The sequence below is a fragment of the Moschus berezovskii genome, chromosome X (assembly GCF_049115385.1).
Source record: "Moschus berezovskii isolate FMDL1 chromosome X, NW_MosBer_1.0, whole genome shotgun sequence".
Lineage (NCBI taxonomy): Eukaryota > Metazoa > Chordata > Mammalia > Artiodactyla > Moschidae > Moschus > Moschus berezovskii.
In genome coordinates, this window is record NC_142488.1 from 42048829 (window position 1) to 42058435 (window position 9607).

At 41.3% G+C, this 9607-nt stretch overlaps 1 pseudogene; it reads left to right on the forward strand.

Moving 5' to 3' along the window:
* Positions 1-820: 820 nt before the first annotated feature.
* Positions 821-7049, forward strand: LOC129563863 (sodium-dependent phosphate transport protein 1-like; annotated as a pseudogene).
* The last annotated feature ends 2558 nt before the right edge of the window (positions 7050-9607 follow it).

Here is a 9607-nt window from a genome sequence, read left to right on the forward strand (position 1 = left end):
CCGTCTATGGGGTCGCACAGAGTCGGACACGACTGAAGCGACTTAGCAGCAGCAACATCTCTGTCATTGTCTCCAAGCTATTCCTTTAGTCTCGAGGCTGGCAACTATAAGGCTTGTAGGCCTGCGTGGTGCAGATTAGTGAGTCAGCCACTAGGCCGAGGCAATTCCTGTGAGTGCCAAGATGTTGGGAAATGAGGACAAGGAACGGAAAATTGCCAGGCTGACCTTGAGGTGACCATTCACTAATGTGTGAGGTTGTGTGGCAGCTGTCTACCAATGAGAGATGTCAGCGTCTGTCTCTTTCCATTATATCGACAGTATCCTATTAACTGGGCTTCCTCAGTGGCTCAGCAGTAAAGAATCCTCCTGCAATGCAGGAGATGCAGGTTAGATCCCTGGGTCAGGAAAATCCCCTGGAGAAGGAAATGGCAACCCACTCCAGTACTCTTGCCTGGACAGAGGAGTTTGGGGTCTACAGTCCATGGGGTCGCAAAGAGTCAGACACGACTGAATGACTAAACAATAATTCTGTTAAATGCAGAATCTCCTCCTAGTTTAAAAGTAACAGCCCCATGCTCATTTGATTGCATGGCATGGAGATGGCTGGTAAATAAGCCACTGTTGAACAGCTCTGTGTGCGATACAGGACCCCAAGGACATCAATAGACCAATGGATCCACTTTGTAGGCCATGAATTTCAGGAATGAGTCAATAAGAATAACACGCATGGGCATCTCCACCTGCCTCACAACCTCACTGCTGCCGGGTTGTGAATGAGCTGCTTCAACAGCAATTGAGATGAGAAGCATGCTCCCTCAGCATGTGGACACATCTGAGGAGTGATCCTCCCAGTACCATCGCCTTGGTAACCCAGAGGCAACTAGTCAGCCCCGTCTGAGTCCAACTGTTGACCACCGAAGGACTGTTGCCAACTATTGGTCAGTACAGTAACTCATGTTTGCCACAGGATCTATTCCCAGGGGAGCATATTATAACATGGCCCGGAGATGAGCAGTGGATAGAAAACAAATCCTTCAGCAAGAAGAGATGCAATTGAAACGCCACTATGCAAATGGATAATAATATTATTATAACATTATAGAGAAGCAGGAAGAGAGAAATTCCATAACCAAGGGAACAAAAATTTGGATCTTTCCTGGGAGGGACCTGGTTATCTATTTGCATAACGGTGTTCCCTGACCAGTAGTTGGTCCTTCAGTGTTCAACAATTGGACTTGGATAGGGTTGACTAGTTGCCTCTGGGTTATCATGGCATTGACACTGATATGACCAGTAAAATACCTGCTGGATATTTATCTTAAAGAAAGTGGCTGGCTCTGAATTATTTCTCAGCTCAATATTTACCATGCTCCAATCACTGGAAAAGACTCTGATGCTGGAAGGGATTGGGGGTGGGAGGAGAAGGAGATGACAGAGAATGAGATGGCTGGATGGCATCATCGACTCAATGGACATGAGTTTGAGTGAACTCCGGGAGTTGGTGATGGACAGGGAGGCCTGGCGTGCTGTGATTCACAGGGGTCGCAAAGAGTCGGACACGACTGAGAGACTGAACTGAACTGAACTGAACTCACTGACAGCTGAATTTGGAGAAGCTTTGGTCATTATATGCTGAGTAATCAAGGGACTATTTCAGGGGATAGCACTAGTAACTCAGCAAGTAGTCTGTAAAAGACCCTGATGCTGGCAAAGATTGAGGGTAGGAGAACAGGGCAACAGAGGATGAGATGGTTGGATGGCCTCATCGATTCAATAGACATGAACTTGGGCAAACTCTTGGAGATGGTGAGGGACAGGGAAGCCTGGTGTGCTACATACCATGCAGTCACAGAGTAGGACAAGACTTGGCAACTAAACAACAATAAGTAGTCTGGATTAAGTGGGCTCCTCACTTGAAACAAAGCCAATTTACCATTCTGAGTTTATCAGGACTTCTGCTAGGACCCTGTACTGTCCTGCATATAACTGAATTTATCTGTGACTCCCTGGGATGGCGCAAGGTCTTTTACACTTTTGGTGCTTCTGGCTGTGCCTTAAGTCTTCCCTGGTTCATTCTGTTTCATGAGGACCCAAAGAATCACTTATATATAAGCATCAGTGAGAAGGAATACATCACGTCCACCCTTGTTCAACAGCAGGTCATATATGGCAGACATCTTCCAGTGCAGAAATATTGTCAGTGTATTCACCATCCAAAAACTCTTCACCTCTCAGGGATGTCTCCTTCCTGCCCTCTTCAGCCTGTGCCTACTTTACCTGAGTTCCAATTTCCATGGCACTATGATTTTCCTGATAGTTGCCAATGCAAGACAAAGCTTGGATATCACTTCCAGATGTTATGGATTTCTGAAACAATTTACAAATGTAATTGGACTAACAAGAGGATGAGTTGCTTCTACTGTGACTGGAATCATCCTTAGTCAGTATGCAAAATCTCCCTGGCTTAAAATCATCTTCTTCGTGGTAGCCAATGATGTGACGAGCTTAATCTTCTGCCTTATATTTCTTAAAGCAGAAATCCAAGACTGGGCTAATGAAAGAAAAAACACATATCTCTGAAGGTATAAAGTCCTCTCATTGGATGAGACATTCGCTCCTCTGAGACCAAGGTGTCTCCCGTGTAATTTGGTGGTTTATTATCTGAAGATGAAGTGTGTCCTATTGTGTCAAGATTTTTACCTGCAAAATGGAAATAATAAAACCTACTTCCTAGAACTGCTAAGTGTTAGAAATAGTAGATACAGAAACCAATCACTTAGTAGCCATACAATAAACTGGAGCTATTATTATAATTACTAGTAGTAATATGTTGTAAAGGCTAAATAGACATTTCTTCCTGACAGATGGAAGGGATACCACTGAAATCATGCAATCGGTCACACTCTTTGGAAAAACAGGACACCAATCTGGAGATGCATTTTGCACACTATTAGTTACATACGGCACACGAGTGCAGTGGCTGCAATGGCAGCTGAGAGGATCTATCCCACGTCCAAGGTAATGAGCAGTGGCTGCGCTTTGCTGGAGTGGCCGTGAAGAGGTACCCGATGTCCAAGGTAAGAGAAACCCAAGTAAGACGGTAGGCACTGAGAGAGGGGATCAGAGGGCAGACAGACTGAAATCACAATCACAGACAACTAGCCAATCTGATCACACAGACCACAGCCTTGTCTAACTCAATGAAACTAAGCCATGCCATGTGGGGCCACCCAAGATGGATGGCTCATGGTGGAGAGGTCTGACAGAATGTGGTACACCGGAGAAGGGAATGGCAAACCACTTCAGTATTCTTGCCTCGAGAATCCCATAAAAAGTATGAAAAGGCAAAAAGATAGGACATTGAAGGATGAACTCCCCAGGTCAGTAGGTGCCCAATATGTTACTGGAGATCAGTGGAGAAATAACTCCAGAAAGAATGAAGGGATGGAGCCAAAGCAAAAACAACACACATTTGTAGATGGGACTGGTGATAGAAGCAAGGTCCAATGCTGTAAAGAGCAATATTGCATAGGAACCTGGAATGTTAGGTCCATAAATCAAGGCAAATTGGAAGTGATCAAACAGGAGATGGCAAGAGTGAACATAGACATTCTAGGAATCAGAGAACTAAGATGGACTGAAATGGGTGAATTTAACTCAGATGACCATTATATCTATTACTGTGGGCAGGAATCTCTTAGAAGAAATGGAGTAGCCATCATAGTCAACAAGAGTCTGAAATGCAGTACTTGGATGCAATTGCAAAAATGACAGAATGATCTCTGTTCATTTCCCAAGGCAAACCATTCAATATCACAGTAATCCAAATCTATGCCCCAACCAGTAACGCTGAAGAAGCTGAAGTTTTACGGTTCTATGAAGACTTACAAGACCTTCTAGAACTAACATCCAAAAAAGATGTCCTTTTCATTATAGGGGACTGGAATGCAAAAGTAGGAAGTCAAGAAACACCTGGAGTAACAGGCAAATTTGGCCTTGGAGCACAGAATAAAGCAGGGCAAAGGCTAACAGAGTTCTGCCAAGAGAATGCACTGGTCATAGCAAACACCCTCTTCCAACAACACAAGAGAAAACTCTACACATGGACATCACCAGATGGTCAACACTGAAATCAGATTGATTACATTCTTTGCAGCCAAAGATGGAAAAGCTCTATACAGTCAGCAAAAACAAGACCGGGAGCAGACTGTGGCTCAGATCATGAACTCCTTATTGCCAAATTCAGACTTAAATTGAAGAAAGTGAGGAAAACCACTAGACCATTCGGGTATGACCTAAATCAAATCCCTTATGATTATACAGTGGAAGTGAGAAATAGATTCAAGGGACTAGATCTGATAGAGTGCCTGATGAACTATGGACAGAGGTTCGTGACATTGTACAGGAGACAGGGACCAAGACCATCCCCATGGAAAAGAAACAAAAAAAGCAAAATGGTTGTCTGAGAAGGCCTTACAAATAGCTGTGAAAAGAAGAGAAGCGAAAAGCAAAGGAGAAAAGGAAAGACATAAGCATCCGAATGCAGAGTTCCAAAGAATAACAAGGAGAGATAAGAAAGCCTTCCTCAGTGATCAATGCAAAGAAATAGAGGAAAACAATAGAATGGGAGAGACTAGAGATCTCTTCAAGAAAATTAGAGATTCCAAGGGAACATTTCATGCAAAGATGGGCTCAATAAAGGGCAGAAATGTTATGGACCTAACAGAAACAGAAGATATTAAGAAGAAGTGACAAGAAAACACAGAAGAACTGTACAAAAAAGATCTTCACGACCAAGAAAATCATGAAGGTGTGATCACTCACACTCACCTAGGGCCGGACATCCTGGAATGGATGGGACTTAGTCTAAGTCAGGTGGGACTTAGAAAGCATCACTGTGAACAAAGCTAGTGGAGGTGATGGAATTCCAGTTGAGCTATTTCAAATCCTGAAAGATGATGCTGTGAAAGTGCTTCACTCAATATGCCAGCAAATTTGGAAAACTCAGCAGTGGCCACAGGACTGGAAAAGGTCAGTCTTCATCCCCATCCCAAAGAAAGGCAATGCCAAAGAATGCTCAAACTACCGCACAATTGCACTCATCTCACATGCTAGTAAAGTCATGCTCAAAATTCTCCAAGCCAGGCTTCAGCAATACGTGAACCATGAACTTCCAGATGTTCAAGCAGGTTTTAGAAAAGGCAGAGGAACCAGAGATCCAATTGCCAACATCTGCTGGATTATCAAAAGAGCATATTATAAAGCAGAGACATTACTTTGCCAGCAAAGTTCCATCTAGTCAAGGCTATGGTTTCTCCAGTAGTCATGTATGGATGTGAGAGTTGGACTATAAAGAAAGCTGAGTGCCGAAGAATTGATGCTTTTGAACTGTGGTGTTGGAGAAGGATCTTGAGCATCCCTCAGACTGCAAGGAGATCCAACCAGTCCATTCTAAAGGAGATCAGTCCCGGGTGTTCATTGGAGGGACTGATGTTGAAGCTGAAACTCCAATATTTTGGCCACCTGATGTGGAGAGCTGACTCATTTGAAAAGACCCTGATGCTGGGAAAGATTGAGGGTAGAGGAGAAGAGGACGACAGAGAATGAGATGGTTGGATGGCATCACCAACTCAATGGACATGAATTTGGGTGGACTCAGGGAGTTGGTGATGGAAAGGGAAGCCTGGCATGCTGCAGTTCATGGGGTTGCAAAGAGTCGGACACAAGTGAGCAACTGAACTGAACTGAACTGATTTACGTACTTGCTCCTCCTAAAAGCAATATTTTAAACAAGATGCTTAGAGGGGCAAGGTCTTCACCTAAAGAATACACTTTTTTAAAAATCACTTTATTGAGGCATGACCAATATACAAAACCTGTAGATATTTAATATATACAATTTAATGTGTTTGAGGGGAAAGCACACACCTGAGAAGCCATCATCTCTGTTAATGCCATAAACTTATGTATCACCTCCGAAAGTTCCTTCCCACATCCTTTGGTTTTTATTTCCTTTTGTCATAAGAGCACTCAATATAAGATCTACTTTAGAAATTTTTTAAGTATACAATACAGTATAGTTGATCACAGGGTCTAGGTTGTAAAACAGAGCTACAAAATTTATTTTGTGTAACTGAAACTTTGTCCCATTTGATCAAACCTCCCCATTTTCCCCTTCATCTAGCCCTGAGAAACCACCATTCTGCTCTCTGCTTCTACATGTTTGACTAATTTAGGTTCCACATATAGTTTATTTAGCTAGTTAATTGCTCAGTTGTGTCCAACTCTTTGCGACCCCATGGACTGTAGCCCGCCAGGCTCCTCTGTCCGTGGGGACTCTCCAGGCAAGAATACTGGAGTGGGTTGCCATGCCCTCTTCCAGGGGATCTTCCCAATCCAAGGATTGAAGCCAGATCTCCCTCATTGCAGGCAGATTCTTTACCATCTGAGCCACCGGGGAAGCCCCCACATATAGGTAAGATCGTGCAAAATTTTTCTGTGTCTGCCTTGTTTCACTTGACAAGAAGAAACTTCTAATTGCACAATTTAATAATGTAACAAGTGATCTAGAGAGTGATTTGGGAGAAACAGGAATCATCCTAGAATAACCTCCAATCTTCCTTACTTTACCTGTGGGTATGGTCATCAATAATGATAATAATGAAATTATGAAATTTCAGGCACAGACAAAATCTTGAATATCTTCCTTTCCACCAACACTTCAGAGAGGGAAACCAAGACTCAATGAGCTGAAGGAATCTCCTTGAGGTATGTTAGAGGCAGGTCTAGAAGCCAGATCAGGCTTTGGGGTTCCCAGTCTAACCTTCCCTGATACTATATTTCAAGATGAGGTGAGAAGGAAGATACCTGCAAAGGTGATTGTGATACTGCTAAAGAGAAGTCCCATATGTGTAAAGTCTTGTCTTCACCTTGTTCCACAGAGGGACACTGATTTGCCATAGTGTGGTGTAATGGGCTAAATTATGTCCCCATCCCTAACCCCTCAGCCTGCCAAATTTGATGTTGACGTCTTAACCCACAGTACCTGAGACTGTAACACTATCTGGAGACAAGGTCTTTAAAGAGGTCAGTAAGTTAAAGTGGGATCATTAGAGTAGGTGCTAATCTAATGTGACTAGTGTCCTTTTAAGAAGAGGAGGTTAGGATGCAGACAGCATAGACAAAGTGGTCACCGTGTGGGGACACAGCTAGAAGGTGGCCATCTGGAAGCCAAGGAGAGAGACGTCAGAAGACATTAAACCTGCCAACACCTTGATCTTGAACTTCTAGCCTCCAGTACTCTGAGGCAGTAAATTTCTGTTGTTTAAGCCACCAGTCTGTGGTATTTTGCCATGGCAGTCTGAGTAAACTAATATGTATGGCACTTTTGTCCTTTTTATGAAAGCAATTAGTCAATTATTTGCATTGATTCCTCTTGCTGATTAGAACTGGTCCTGATAACTTGTGCCCTTCTCATGGGGAAATCTTTCATGAGTGAAGGCCTGGGAGAAAGGAAAGAAGTGCAAAGATGAATCAACAAAGGAATTCAACCCCAAAGTAGAAGAGGATAGAGAATGAAGTTGGTTAAAAACTGACAGACAATATAGGGAAAATATCACCCTTGTGAGTGAATTTTTCTTGGGTTTAGGAAAATTTTCTTTTTGTTTACAGAGATTTCAATGTTGATCTAAATGGATTACCCTCCCTTGAAGCCTTTCACCTGAAACTTCTTTTTTTTGTTGTTGTTTAAAATTAATTAATTTATTTTAATTAGAGGCTAATTACTTGACAATATTGTGGTGTTTTTTGCCATACATCAATATGAATCAGCCATGGGTATACATGTGTCCCACCATCCTGAATCCCCTCTCACCTCCCTCCCCACCCATTCCTCTGGGTTGTCCCAGAGCACCAGCTTTGGGTGCCCTGCTTCCTGCATCGAATTTGCACTGGTCATCTATTTTACATACACCTGCATCTTCTTTATCATTGTATTTAATTACATAATAACACATTTTGCATTGATTTTTTAAGTGGAAAAACAAGACTTCCATGTTTCAATGAATATGAAATTATAAAAACTCCTCATTATCCTGTACATAACAAATCACATCAACTGAAAGATAGCAAGATATTTACTGTGATCTGCTATAACATGTCACAAAGAAGCCCATGTCACTTGTGTGCATACAAGCAGCCTTAACCTGCAAATGAGTGTATTCTCCTTGTGAAAGCAGGTCACTCTTGTACATTCCATTTCACCAATTAACTGAGTGCCTGCCCACTTATTATTTACCTCAAAGAAAAGATTTTTGCCTCTGGCTCAAATCAGTATATATTTGTTTTTTAAGATGTTGATTACAGTTTAACTTGTTTCTTGCTTTACTGTTTGCTCTCTTTCACAAAGGTAATGATGACATGAGAAAGAAAGGATAAGTAGTGGATACTCAGATAGAGACTTGTTTTAACTTGGAAAACTTTGACAAAAAGAGTTACTACATTTTCAACCTACTTATTTACATGTCCAAGACTAAAACTGCCTGTACTTTTTATTCCTTATTTACCAGTATTTTAGCAAGAAACATCAAGGCCTACAGAATCAGGGTGCTTTTGTAGGGTGTTGTAGATGAATTTTTATTTTTAAACTGTAAGTCCTACCTTATCATCAAATAATTTCTTCATAACTTAGACACAACGCATATCTCATGGTAACTCTCCAGTGACTGATTATATAAGCCCTGACGGCAAACTTATAATTATGAAGGGGTCTTTTTTTTTTTCTTTTCAGACAGAGAAAAAGCTTCTGGGATAAGTCTTTCAAGGTTAAGATGTCATATTTCTAGCTTTTTCTTTGAGATCATTTAAATTAAAATTGAAGCTGAAAAACGGTATGTCAAATATTGTCTAGTGATTTCAAATACCCTGAGTTCATTAGAACAGCAAAATACTTGCTAAGAATTTATCAGAAACGGAGCAAAGTGGTACCTACCAGGTGAAGCAAAGTACATTTAATATGCAGCTTAATTAAAGAGTAAAAGATTGTGATGATGATATGAATCATATATTTTCATAAGACAAGTGACAGAGGGAGGGGATATATGTACATATATAGATGATTCACTCTGTTGTACAGTAGAAACTAACACAACTTTGTTCAGGATGCTCAGGGCTGGTGCACTGGGATGACCCAGAGGGATGGGATGGGGAGGGATGTGGGAGGGGGGTTCAAGATGGGGAACACATGTACACCTAGGGCAGATTCATGTCAATGTATGGCAAAACCAATACAATAATGTAATTAGCCTCCAATTAAAAGAAATAAATTTTTTAAAAGTATTTTTTAAAAAGTGTCCATAGAAATCTAGGTAGGCCATAATAAATTACAGTAAAAATCCTTGTAATTTTAAATTTTGGAATGTTCTTGAGAGAATGAAGATTTAGTTTGAATAGAAGTTTGAGTGCCAGGCAATTGTGTACATGAAATTTAGATTTCATGATGACTCATCAGATGGCTTTATGTAACTTTGGGCTTTAGTTCTTTCATACCATGGAAGGAATTACAATTTATTTTCTCACATAAATCTTGGTAAATGTTCGTTTAAAAAAA